The 11,406-nt window shown below is 39.9% G+C and overlaps 1 pseudogene; it reads left to right on the plus strand.

The window, feature by feature from the left end:
* Window positions 1-2,478: 2,478 nt before the first annotated feature.
* Window positions 2,479-4,542, plus strand: LOC143645520 (organic anion transporter 7-like; annotated as a pseudogene).
* Window positions 4,543-11,406: the final 6,864 nt, after the last annotated feature.

Below are 11,406 nucleotides of genomic sequence, written 5' to 3' on the forward strand. Positions count from 1 at the left end.
TATATTTGTGTATATAAATAGATGCCATAAATAAAACTGGGTTAGATACCATTTATAGCCTCTTTTAATATCAACATAAACTTTTAAAATAAGTTATTCAAAAGTAAATTTGGTGACATGAAAAAAATTTACACAAGGCTTTTCTGGTTATCTTCAACAAACACTGTTGTGATCAGTCCTATTGTATTAATAATTAAGGCAGGGAGCTGCAGTTTGACAACCCCATAATCATAATGAAAGATTGATTCTCCCTGATGTCACAGTTTTCTGTGGGTCTGGTGACCATCTGGAGACTCATGCTCTAGGCAGTGGCTAAGGAAACCAGCTCCATGGATTCTGTGACTTTCACATCTGTGAGTTCTTTGTTTTCAGCTATGTTGTCAGAAAGTTTGGAGAGACCCGCAACCAATCTTGTGTGGACATGCCTGGAAGTGGCTTAAATCACTTTTATCTATATCCCATTGCCCAGAACCTAGAACCAGTTGTATGGATTGACCTAACAGAAAGGTTAGGATGTGCGGTTTTCCTTTATGTCCAAATAAAAAAATTGAAGTCATGTTGAACGTCTAACCAGTGTGTGCAACATTTAATAATGAATGAAATGATGGTTTGATTCATTTGCATAATGCAAATTTCTCATTTTGGATATCAAGCACAGGCTGTTAATTAACATATTCTTTATTTCATGTTACAGTATCCTCACTAATTTGGCAACAAGTTCTTTTATGTATGTGTATATGTATGTATGTGTGTATGTATGCATGTTTCTTTCATGTATATATGTGTGTATAGGTATGTTTCCCTTTTTCTCCATTCTCCATTCCCATTTCCCTCCTAATATAGGAACCAGACAAATGTATTAACTATTCTTAAACTGATAGGTGTTTTAAAAAAAAAAAATCCTGTAATATGTATTGGTTTACAAAACAGGGCATTGTGTTGTCTCATTCTGTTTCTAACTTAAGTATACACACCACTACATTTCTGAGATACATGCATGCCCATTCCTGTGTTTAAATCTAGTCTGGTCCATCTTTCTAATTGCTACATAGTGATACTCCATCACATCGTTCCTATCGTGTCTTTGGGGGATACCAAAGGCCACCAAGGGCTTGCTGACCCCAAACATCACTGAACTTAACATTTTCAAATGTGACCTTTTCCTGTAAGAATTTATATGATATGTATTTGTACAAAACCACTTTTTTTTTTTGGCTGACCAGGGTTTCCAGTAATTGCCACTCCATGATTGCATTAATCATATCTCTTCACTATAAAGAGTCTCTTTCTCTTGTCATTCAAATAAAATATGGAAATAATCTCTTCCTGTGATAAATATTCATCATGTAAGAGATTTAACAATCATATAAGTTAAATATGATGTGAAAGTAGCAAATAATACAGAGCCTGTTGCCCAATTCCAATGTTTGTCCAATTGTTAACATTACTGGACATATAGAATATTCATTCTATTCAAGTTGCCTCCGAAAAAGGCCCCCATGACCAGGTGCCTGTGAAATACAGTATTTTCTTTTTAATTTACTTATCTTTCCTCTCTCTGTTCCTTCATTCTCCATTGCACCTAATTCTTGATGCCGAGAACTTTTCAACATTTTTCTGCGCCTGTTTTGTCGTTTTCTTGAATCCGGTTCTAGGTGAAGGACATTTCCCAAAGCCTAACAACTTACACGCAGCAGAAATTCCAAGCTGTTATGTAGCCCTTCAGCCACTATGATGCATTTGATGTTCCTTTCCCATCAATTTATTCTTGTTCTGCATGGTCAAGGAGACCCAAGAACACAGTTAGATCCATTGTGCTCTCTACATACTATTCAAGACCTCAGTACGTTTACATATGTATTACTACAATGGACACTTATTACATGTCACAATTTCCAATATTGCAGCCCTTCTTATAAGGTTTCACTTGATGTTAGGTACTGAAAGGTTTAGGAGGCAAAAGGTGAGAAAGAAGGACGGTAGACTGGGAAATTTGAAGTGGGGGGGGCGGGCTGAGCTCACCGAATCCAAGATGTAAGGAGGTGAGTCAGCACCTGGGTGATGGTGTGGGCAGTTTTTAAGCAAGCAGGTCAGATGACGTCTGGAAGGGGAGGTTCTCGGGAAGTCAGGTGTCTGGAAGGGGCGGTTCCAGGAGCCATGTTGGGAGGGGCGACACAGCCTCCACAGCTCCAGTGGCAGTGCCCTTCCCCATTCCCCTGACCTAACAGGTACTTCTGATGAAATGTTGGTAAAGAAGCTTAGTATTGCCAGTACCCATCTACAAACAGGAAGGGTTGCTTGTGAGATTTCTGCTGTTGGTTCTTCCAGGTTGGTTTCAAGTGCAAATTTCACAGGTTGAAACATGCCTTAAATTTCCAAGCATGCCTTCTCTTTGCTAAGTTTAACTGCAGGTCATTATGTTCTTGTGATCTGACACAGCTCTCTGTTTCTCAGGTTTGGGTGGAAGTCGCCGCTCAGATGGTGTTTCCTCACCTTGCCATCACTGACACCTGTGTGGTCTTTGCTCCCACTTTCCCCATTTACTGCTCACTGTGCTTCTTGGCTGGGTTTTCTGCCACAACCCTACTGTTAAATCTTGCAATGCTCCATAAGTCGTGACTTTTGATCATCTACATTCTCCAAACTTGAGTTTGACCTGAATTTCCACATTCTTCCGAAGTAAAATCCCATTTGTGTTTTTGATCAGTGGCAGAGTGGACAACACCCCAATTCAAAGGCCTGGTAATGACCCTGGTAAACTGTGCTGTCAGTGTTAGCCAAATACCGTTTGGAGGCCTGGCTTTTGTCATTTGCAATTGGTGAACACTCCAGCTGATGGGATCTGTATCATTCTGTCTTCTCTCTGTCCTCATGGTATGAGTTTACTTTTATTCTTTATCTCAAAAAGCCCCCATTTTTGTAATTTTTTTTGTTATTAGAGAAGTTGCCAAAAGGGCCTGTGTTAGGTAGGTTCAGTTGTCAACTTGGCCAGGTGAGCATACCTAGTCTTGTTGCTGCGGACGTAAGCCAACGGTATGTGAAGCTCATCTGTTGCCAATTACATCTGCAGTTGGCTAGGAGGCGTGTCTGCTGCAATGAGTGACGTTTGACTTAATTGGCTGGTGCTTAAATGAGAGATTGCAACATAGCACAGCCTAAGCAGCTCAGCATTCCTCATCTCAGCACTAGCAGCTCAGCCCAGGCATTTGGAGATGCAGAAAGAAGTCACCCCGGGGAAAGTTGTTGGAACCCAGGGGCCTGGAGAGAAGACCAGCAGAGACCATCCAGTGCCTTCCATGTAAGAAAGAACCTCAGTGGAAAGTTAACTGCCTTTCCTCTGAAGAACCAACAAAATAAATCCCCTTTTATTAAAAGCCAATCTGTCTCTGGTGTGTTGCATTTCTGTTCTAGCAAACCAGAACAGGGCCCTTTGTGAGAACAAATATAGGAATTCATGTGTGTTAACTTGACCCCTGGCTTGGACCTAGAACTCTGAGCCCAGCTGTGCTCTCTGTGTCACCTGAGAAGCAGAAATGGAAGTGGCAATGACCTTCTACCTAGGATGTTGAGACTTTGCTGTGCTATGAAAGTAAATGCAATCAACATTATTTTCTAATAGCAAAGAAGATCTATCTGGGTCAAGGAGTGTGTGTCTGTTAATATTTTCTGTAAAGGGCTACCTAGTAAATCTCTGAGGCTTCATAGACCATGTATTCTCATAGCAACTTCTCAACTCTGCCTCCTTCATGCAAAAGAAGCTACAGATAATTCATAAATTCATGGATATGACTGCTTATAAACAAAACTGTATTTATAAAACAGCTCTGTGGGCTGGGAATGACACCAGGGCTTTGGCTCTCTTCCCCTAACCTAGGTAATTCATGGAATAAAACAGGGCTCCTCTAACTCAAGCTTCGCTAGCTTCATGGAAAATTTGTCTCTGAGACCAGGATCCAATACAACTTCAAATCCTGATACCTAGCCATGATGACATGGTGATGATGTCATTATCGCATTTTATTCATCATTGTTTGTTAGGGATAGGAGAACATTAATTTCAGTTCCCCAGTCCAAAGCATATGCACCTGAGGTCATGGGTTACGTGGCAGAAGAGCAAGTGAAAGTTGACTGAGCCCGCGTTTCTTCTTTTTTTTTTTTTTTTTTTTTTTTAAGACAGAGAGAAGAAAGGAGGGATAGAAGGAAGGAAGGAAGGAAGAAAGGGAAACATCTTTTTTTTTATTGTATTTTGTTTCTTTGTTTTTGTTACATGGGCTGGGGCCGGGAATCGAACCGAGGTCCTCCGGCATAGCAGGCAAGCACTTTGCCCGCTGAGCCACCGCGGCCCGCCCCCGCGTTTCTTCTTTGACCAAGTGGCTGGCAGAGTCTGCTCGGTGGCTGGTTATCACCAACAAACCAAATGAGGCCTTAGAGAATGTTAGGCAAGCTGCATGTAAGAATGGAATGAAGAATGCTGAAGAGATCCTCACAATGGAGATGAGCAGGAGAGAGCGCTGGTTATGGATGCTGGGAAGACTCACCTGACATGTTCACTAGTTTGGATCCTTTTAGTGAATGCAGGGCTATAATTGCAGGCTTAGTTCTGGATCCTTTTACCTCACTGTCTTGTTTCTCAATGGTTACCAGTGTTGTTTGGGAGTGTATTACAAGAGCATATTCTGTTGTCGCCAACAATTGCACACAAATATTTTGCCACAACACAGGCAGGGAGCTCTGGGTTTTCACAATTGGATAGGTTGTGCATTGGTCTGGCTCTGACCTTTGGAGTAGGTAACCAAAACTAACCAATGGCCTTCCTTATTACAACACATTAACTCTTCTTTTTTTTAATCAGAGGAAATAAGGAATATAGTGACTATACAGAAGACAACCTAGGAAAATCCGATTCATTTTTTTCTTCATTCTAGCATGGATTTTTTTCACTCAAGATACATTTAATGTGTGCCTACCCTGTGTAAAGGTCTGTTCTAAGCCCAGAGATAAGGCTTGGCCAAACTGTCCAAATCGCTGTTCTGTGGAGTTAATGTCTTACTTATTCAGATACCAAGAGCATTTCTCAGTGAAAATGTCTCATAGAAGTCTTTTCTTTTTCTTTCCATCCCAGGTATGCTGCAGATCAATAGTAACTCATTCATCATGTTAAACACATACAGAACATATTTACTGAACAAATACATGGTGACAAAGCATGGTGCTAGATCATGAAAAACAGAACAAGTCAGTGTCCTAAGACTTCAAGGAGCTTCCATTATAATATGAGAGAAATAAATGGACAAATTAGGATCCAAATGTTTGCAATGATGAGGGAGTAGAAAGAATGATATTGGAGCACAAAGAAGAAACACATACCTTGTGTTTCTTATACCATTTTTTTAATTGGGAAAACAGAGGATTAAGAGTTAGCCAGTTCAGGGTGGGCCACAGTGGCTCAGCAGGTAAGAGTGCTTGCCTGCCAAGCCCAAGGACCCAGGTTTGATTCCCGGTGCCTGCCCATGTGAGAAAAAAGAAAAAAACAGTTAGCCAGTTCAAGAAGAGGAATAAAAGCTTTTGAAAACAGGTTCAAGGGCACATATGATGGAAAGGCGAGACATCCTTTAGAAGAAAATTTCACTGCAGATGAAAGAGAACTCCTGAGGTATTAGATTTCATTGGAAATGGTGGGAAGTAATCAAGGTTTCCCAAGAGGTGAAGCCATTACTCAGAGATGGTGGCATTGAGGGCCCTGATTTGGTGGGAGAAGTGTTGCCATGAGATTTTTAGAGACAAGGAAAACTTGAACCTTAGAACTTATATGATAGTTCTAGACAGCCTGTTTCCATGACTAATTTATATAAAATTATTCTGGACTGCATAACTTGTTAAGACGTATTCTTAGGTCCAATGCCACAGCTATCATTTTGTGTACCAGGTTGGCCTAATCCAGAAATAAAAATAGCAACTGCATTTAAGCAAATCTGTGCCAAGCAGACAAGGCACATGTGTTATTCAAGTTAGATGCCACAAAAAGAACAATGAATTAACCAAATGAATGACAACTGCCAAGCACAAGTAAGGTAGCATTGTTCATGAGCAGCAATTGAAATTTGGTTTAATAAGTGGGTCCCATGCATGTGTGGGTAGTCAATGTCACTATGATTTAATTTTATCTTAATATTTACAAATGATTCAGAAATTAGAAAACATGCCAAACTTCTGATTTTGACAATCTTGGCAACTAACTAAAATTGTATATAAAACCACTCTGCTATTGATCTAAAACACACTCATGGGCCAGATTCAGCCTGGGGGATAAGTTTATGAGCACAAAACTGGGCTTCTTTTTTCTTTCCACCCTGTCACCTATTTCTCAGGTTCACGACCACCAGAACTGTCCTGCCTGCTGTGAACCATTAGTGAGTTGACACATTTTGGACATTGAATTGGCTCTCCTTGACATGTTCTTCTCGGGCTGTCCTACCAACTTAAGCTGCCCCACCTTATGGTAGCATGGTAGCACAAATATCAATGTATTGATTATGATTACTCCAGGTTTAGGAGTTTAAGTGGTCCAATAAATAACACTCATCTCCCCTGTCCAAGTCACAAACAACTGAGGGATAATTACAGAGGTCACACAAACGGAGATTGAAATTCTTATATTTTACTGCTCTAAAATCTGTGTTATAGGATGCGCCTTTACATTTTTGGCAACCATGGCTTTGCTAATATTTTATTCAAGAATTAACCTTAGTCAGAAATCATAGGTCTTTCCAGCAGGGATATTGTCTGCCCTGCTAAACAAGTGAATGACCTAGAAGGCAGGCTCGAAGGCAGTCTCCTTCCAAAGGTGGTCTGAACTATTTTGAACATGGAACATAAGGAATGAAGAGTATGCCCATTCTCTGCTCCCACAGTCAACATTCAAACATCTTAATACTCCACGGGCAGCTGAAGTTATGTTAACAGGGGCCAGAAGTGTTAATCTTTCGAAGTTCCTCTACATGGAGTACGAGGGTCCAACCCTCATATAAGTGTCCAACCCGTCTCCCAACCCCAACCTCTAGTATTTCTTAGGTAACTTCTCTTCAGTTCACTTTCTAGGTCAGCCTAGTTCCAGTTGGCTGCTTGAAGATTCTTTTTCTTCCCTTAGTGTATTCTCTCCTTTATCTTCTGGCCAGTCTTCCTACTGTTCTTCTCATTACATTCAGTTAGAATCTATCCTTTGCTGCAATCTGGTCTCTTCTACATTCCTGCAACTCCAAGCTCCATATAGTCCAAATTCCCTCATGCTCTCTCCTCACCTCTACTTGCCTCCATTCCCTCTTCCCACTCCAGTGTGAGGTGTCTAGACTTTTTCAGCCTTCATCTTTTATCTGCAAAGTGGTTCAGCTCCTGGAAAAACCCAAGAACTCAGGTTCCACAATAGTCAAGTCTGAGTTATGTTCTCTGCATAATTCCTTGGGCATACACTAACCCCCCACGGATCATTTCCCAGTCAACCCATGTAAGAAAAATATTAGGTGGAAGCTGTCTCCTTAGAAATTCAATGATGACACCACTTAATTGTTGTGTGTGTCATGGTAATCATGAAAGACCAATGCAAATTCTCCTATATAATCCTTTGTAGGCTTCTAAAACATCCGCAAAAATCATGGTATTTCCCAAGTACTGAACATTTAGAAAATTTAGTATCTAAGTGACATAAAAATTAAATTTTAAAAGAAAGGTTAACTTACAGTATCTTTAATCTAATTCCCAAAGATCTTCCAAAAGTTCTCTGAATTCCTGTGTTTTATTGCTGCATGGTTCTGTAATTCATGATCTTTCAACTTCTAAATGCATTCAGTCCTGGTCATCCTTCCAAACGCAGTGCCTATACACTTTCATACAGCCTGGCTGGTCCAACCCATTACATACATGTTCTCAAGATAAATGATCATTAGTCCCGAAGTAAGTAATTCTCAAGTAAGCATCACACATAGTTTCATAAATTCACCTGGTAGTTGAGATGGCCTCTGTATCTGTTAATTGCCTTTATCCAAAGGAAAAATAAACTCATCTCTTCATGACAGGGAGTAGTTTTGAAACTTGGAGCCAGGTGCCTCCCAAAGTTAGGCTCCTAGATTTCCACTGAGATGGGGAGTAGAAGCACTTTCTTCCTTGATGATTACATTTATAGAATATGGTTCCCATGTTATTGAAGAAAAGATTCCTGGGTCATAAAACTGGCAAGAGGCTTATATAACTTTTTTAAAGGTATGCCTACAGCCCAAAGGGGCAGGGAAAGAATTCATAATTACAAGCTTTCTGAAGAAAACTAAGAAAATTGTGTGGAGTCTCTTTCACTTTTTGCATCAGGGGAAATTATTTTTCATGTTACAATTTGCATTTACCTTATAACATCCAGTTTGGTAGATGGGTTCAGGTTGTTTTTCGGCAACCACCAAATATATTCTTGACTTTAAGAGAAAGTAAAAAGAGTATTCCCATTTTTTGTATAGTCATGTGATTATGATACTTTTATGACCGTTGCTTTAAAAATAAATACACAAAACACAACAACAAGTGGCTTTGTTCTTTAAAACTGGTCACTGGCTGCTTGGAGCAATTTTATCATCAATTGCAGGATAAAACTCTAAATCTTATGACATGTGTCTTTGCTCTTTTGTTTACCACAGGTTTGCAAGTAGGATGCCCTCTGTGAACCTAATGCTCAATCTCCAGTACTTGGGGAGCAATGTTTTCCTGTTCCAGGTTCTCTTTGACTCAGTCATCTTCCCCATCAGTTTCTTGCTCTTTAGGCACTAAATCTCATGGGCCATCGTGTAAGCTGGATAGTTTTCATGTTTCTGGTGGGATTTTGCATTCTGCCCATGCCTTTTGTACCCTAAGGTGAGAGAGGACTAGAAGCCAACAAGAGGAAGTATCTTCTCTTCATTTCTCAAGGATTATATTGGTTACACCTGCCTGAAGCCAGAAAGAAGTGGAGGTGCCACTTCAGGACCAAGGATTCCCTTAAGCCAAACTGGGGGTTTGGTCCAGATTCTGGCAAGTAGTAAGAAGGAGAAGAGCCAGAGATCAGCAAAGATGGCTCAATGCAAAGCTGTCCTCTCCACATTCCAGGAGTACCTGAAAATAATGCAGTTTATTCCTGGCGGTTTCTCTAGAACAAGAAATGATCATTTGCCCTTTGTCTGATGACACTTAAATTAAAAATCATGGAGGCATACACCTTGCAGTTATTTTCTAAAGTGTGGACCCAATATAATCACCTCCAGTGACTGGGAACTTTCCTATTACCACAATCTCAGTGAGCAGTCTACTCCCTGATCTCTATGTGTCTACCTGTGTGTACTGTTATAAGTCATCATGGCAACAACCTCTGCTTAGAGGAATCTTCTTAAAATCAAGGAGATAAAAATCTCTTGTCTTCAATTAGAGATGTATATGGTAGAATAAAAAAAAACAGATTCAGGAGTAAAAGAGTTGAATTCATTTCCTGTTAGACTATTTTACTAAAATTAATAGAATGATCACATATATGATGGTTAGGGAACTTACTGAAGTTAACTTCACCAGTATCAGGGGTATGTTTTACAGACTTCGTGATTGGGGGTCTCTGCTCCTCTCCATGAGTGACATCAAGCAAATGAAAATTTGCTGCTTTACAACAGGGCATACTGCCGTGTTGTAACACTCTCATGAGATTAATTTGGGGGAGGGTTCTTTTTTCTTTTTATTTTTAATGTATTTTTATTATAAACAATGAACAAGCATACGAACATTCTTGACATGGCTACAATAAATGGCTCACAATATCACCCCATAGTTGTGTATTCATCACCATGATCATTTTTTTTTGAACACTTGCATCTCCCTAGCAAAAGAAAGAAGAAAGAAAAAAAACTCATACATACCACAACTCTTACCATTCCCTTTCATTGGCCACTAGTATTTCAATCTACTCAATTTATTTTAACCTTTGTTCCCTTATTATTTGTTTATTTTTATCCGTATTTTTTTACTTATCTGTCCATACCATAGATAACAGGAGCACCAGACACAGGTTTTCACAATCATACAGTCATATTGTGAAAGCTATATCATTATACAATCATCTTCAAGAAACATGGCCACTGGAACATAGCTCTACAGTTTTAGGCACTTCCCTTCAGCCACTCCAATACACCATTAACTAAAAAGGGGTTATCTATATAAAGTGTAAGAATAACCTCCAGGATAATCTCTCCACTCTTTTTGAAATCTCTCAGCCACTGACACTTTGTCCCATTTCTCTCTTTCCCCTTTCAATCAAGGTTTTCTCAATTCCTCGATGCTAAATCCCAGCTCATGCTAGGATTTTGTCCCATGTTGCTAGGGAGATTTACACATGTCTTACATAGAGAGGGGGAAGGCAGTGAGTTCGCTTGCCATATTGGCTGAGAGAGAGAGAGAGAGAAAGCACATCTGAGCAACAAGAGAGGTCTCTCATCAGATTAATTTTTAATTGCATAAGAAAAATGACTCTGAACCTCCCTTTCAGTGGTTTCCAAAGTCTGGCCTTTTATTCTCCAAATAAATGTTCCTAATCTTGCATCTTTCTGCCTGAACCATTGTTCTAAGTCAAGCTTCCCTTCAGCCTGTCCACTGGTGGAAAGTCATGACTTTTTGCTATTCTGTGGTGCAATACTTGTCCATATCAACACTGGGTCTGCATTAGATTTTTAAATCCTCCAGGAAATGGATAAATCCTCAACTCCCCAACACTGCCCACACAATAATCTACAGGAAAAGGATAGGAGGTACTGGACAGAATAAATGAAAATGAACTTCTGCCAGACTCACCTCCCCTTCCCCCTCCATTAGGCAAAAACTCAAATATTCAGGGAATGTGGGTACAATTCATTTCAATCTATTTATCCATGATTTAAGCCATACTATGCTGATAATTGAGTCACTTTTCTCAGGTTATCTGCAGCTCTCCATTGTCCTCCACTGTACAGTTTCTGTGTGATGCATTATATATGTGCAAAACCCTCCAGTAGGGTCTTTTCAAGCTCTGATTTGCCCAAATGGGTCTGTATTTTTCTCTCCAGAAATACAGACCCTGCATGTGGCTTTGGCAATATTGGGAATTGTCGTTTCTGCTGCCACTACGACCACTTTGAACATCTACTTTGAACTCATACCCACCAAAGTCAGGTATGACAGCCTGTGGTCACTCTGTCAGGAATTAAAACTGAACCTTCCCTGCTAAGTGACATGCATTGAGAGAATAAAGCTGTGTCTGGTTAGCTATCAAAAATAAGCACAAATAACAATAATAGCAATAAATATATAGTTAGTGTTTATGGCAAGCTCAATTTGAATGTGCACAGTGCTAAGATCTTTAACACATCGTGTCATTTA

This window comes from Tamandua tetradactyla, chromosome 9 (genome assembly GCF_023851605.1).
Source record: "Tamandua tetradactyla isolate mTamTet1 chromosome 9, mTamTet1.pri, whole genome shotgun sequence".
Classification (NCBI taxonomy): domain Eukaryota; kingdom Metazoa; phylum Chordata; class Mammalia; order Pilosa; family Myrmecophagidae; genus Tamandua; species Tamandua tetradactyla.